This window comes from Pterocles gutturalis, unplaced genomic scaffold (genome assembly GCF_000699245.1).
Source record: "Pterocles gutturalis isolate BGI_N339 unplaced genomic scaffold, ASM69924v1 scaffold6353, whole genome shotgun sequence".
In the NCBI taxonomy this organism is placed as follows: Eukaryota; Metazoa; Chordata; class Aves; order Pterocliformes; family Pteroclidae; genus Pterocles; species Pterocles gutturalis.
Genome location: NW_010120298.1, coordinates 25,144 through 27,890, shown reverse-complemented (window position 1 = coordinate 27,890; position 2,747 = coordinate 25,144).

The following is a 2,747-nucleotide window of genomic DNA, read 5'->3' as shown; positions in this document are numbered from 1 at the left end:
ATTTATATATAGTTATATTTTAAAAAGCATGTTGTGCTTCAACACTTTGAGGTTGAGTTAATATACATATGATTTTTTTGTAATGAAGTTGATGAAAAAATCCATTCTTCTGCATATTTCACAAAAACTTTTTGCTGTGGTGCCTTTTGGAACACTAACACCATTGAACGAACTTATAAATCCCTTCATGGTATCTTTCAAGAAAACAATGTGATAATCCGTGCAGTTAAAAGTAATTTTAATAGTTTAAATTGGCACCAGTGGAATTAACTCATAATAAATATTCTACTGAAGTTGGGTTTGGCTTGTTTCGCAAAGATAGGGATAGCAGTAACACAAGTGTCTGTAGATTTGTGAGTGCAGCTTTATGGTGTTTTGCCACCTTCGTCTTGTCTAAAGACTGTATGCAGAGAATTACATGCGATGGAAGACCTTTTTTTTAAAAAAAAAAAACCTACTTTCTAAATTTCTGGAGAAAATACAGTAAAGAAGGGGATAACTTAAACAGCTCTAAACAGTAAGGTAGTTTAGAGAGAGGGGAGAAAATGTTGCAAGTTTTATCCTAGATGCAGTTTTGCTTATATTGGGGATAGTGCATTTAGGCTACACACACACAGAAGATCTGCAAGATGCAAAAATTGGAGATAAATACACAGTGCAAATATGCTGAAATTTGTCTGAATTGTACTGTAATTTGAGAGTATTTCTGTATCACATGGCACGGGTAAAGTCATGTCTGTAACTGTTACAGTGAGACTGTCATTGTTTCTTGACAAGATTTTAACTTACGTCATAAATTATGCTTAATCTTTTCTGTAGATTCACATGTAGTTGTATGCTTACGAATATGCAATGTACTGTTCAACTTCTAAGACTATTTTGACTTTTCTGTACAAAGGTGCTTAAAGTTTGAGGTGTTCTTGTTTGTTTTTTATCTTTTGCTTGGTAAGCATAGAAATATTAAAAAAATATGTATTTTTATATGAATATAAAATTTCGTGTTACTTGAAAGAAGGCACAATTCTATATTTTGGTTTTAAAATAGATTCAGTACTTTTGAGTTATGTTAGAAGCAAATCCTAGAGAAATCAAGTTGGATCAGCAGGCAAGCAGTGGTACAGCTAAAGAAGACACCAATGTAACTAGATTTATAGCATTAAAGAGTGTTAGGAGGTTTTGTTTGGTTGGTTTTTTTCCTTTTGTTTTTAACTTTAAATAATTTAGGCTAACAAAAAGTATAGGGCAGTTATGAAAAGACTCTCCAAGGTCCAGAAAATTATCAGGGAAACCTTGATGCTTTGAGAAGCTCAGTCTGTATTTGTTCATCCAGTTTTACTGCGACGGATTATGTTTACAATTTGTCCTGTCTGTATTTCGATGTGTAGTGCTTTTATGAATTAATGGCTATGTGTTGTAGATAATTCAAAGTCTCTGCTTGCCACTACGGAAGAGAGAAGCTTCCACTCTCACCTTCACTGCAGAGGTGTACTGCTACCCACAGTTCTTTTTGAGGAGGTAGTTGTTCTTGAGAGTGCTGTTCTATCTGTTTCAGGGACAATTTTCTAGCTAAATAGTTGACTCTAGGCAAAACCTGGAAACTGTACCTTAAGTAGATCTTCAGATTTGGTAACAGTTGGAGGAATTTAAGTACTGTAGGCATTCACAAACTGGGTATCTCCATAACCTTATGTTATCAGAGGCATACTTTGTTGTAACAGATACTGGCACACAGCTTTCTAGAGTGAGTGGTTGGGCCGTGCAGTCCTATCCAGACTGAGGTGCAGAAAATCAGACTTCCTGCATTCACTTCATTGTATGGAAACCTAAATAAATCTGAAGGGTGTTTCCCACAATGGCCAGAACTGCTTTTAAGTAATGCCCCCTAGTGTGCAAATGAAGGTTATCTAGAATACATGATTTTCTTGGACAGGAAAACAATCTGATCGATGTATTTGCATTGATGTAGCATGTGTATGTTCTGTTGAAATATCCCAAATATTTGACATTTACGAGCAGTTATAGTGAATGAAGACACTATCAAAGTCCTTTCAACTCCAGTTCCATGGAGACCTAAACTCTGCAGTGCTCAGGGCCACCAAAAACTGGTTTGTTGTCTGTGTTTTTTTCCCTGGCTTAGTTTTTTTCTGCCTTAGTTAAGGCAGCCTGTGGCAGAGTCCAAGAACTGGAGTCAGCACAGGGGAAGTGGTGGGAGCAGACAAAGAAGTAGAGTGGGGAGCAAGAAAGACCAGGCTGAAACCTGGTGTTTCTGGAGGTGTTATTGCAGTTATCTTGATTTAACCTGGACCTAATATCTTGTTTCCGTATCTGTCTATAGTTTGGTTTAGTTTTGCAGCCTAGATCTTTTAATAGGGGTATACCACCTGGTTGGCTTTCTTCAAATGGATTTTCAAGTCACCTAATGATTATTCCTTACAGATATTCCACAAACAGGGCTTAGAAGACTTGTTCATCTGATTCAGAAATATTCTCAGGCCTTTCTGCATTGTAAATATTTGAAAGAAACATAGCATCTTAACTTATTGGTGGTCTTCATCTGAAAAATTGTTTCCAATGTGGTAATATTTAATCATTATCTTTACAGTTGTTCATCTTTATTATTTCCCTGCTTCTGAAGAGACACTTGTGATGGTGCAGTGCACTTCAGCTTTACTTAGCAGGATCTTGCACAACCTCCTTCAAATACTGGACAGTAACCAATACCATAGTTTGTTTTTTCGTTAATAAAG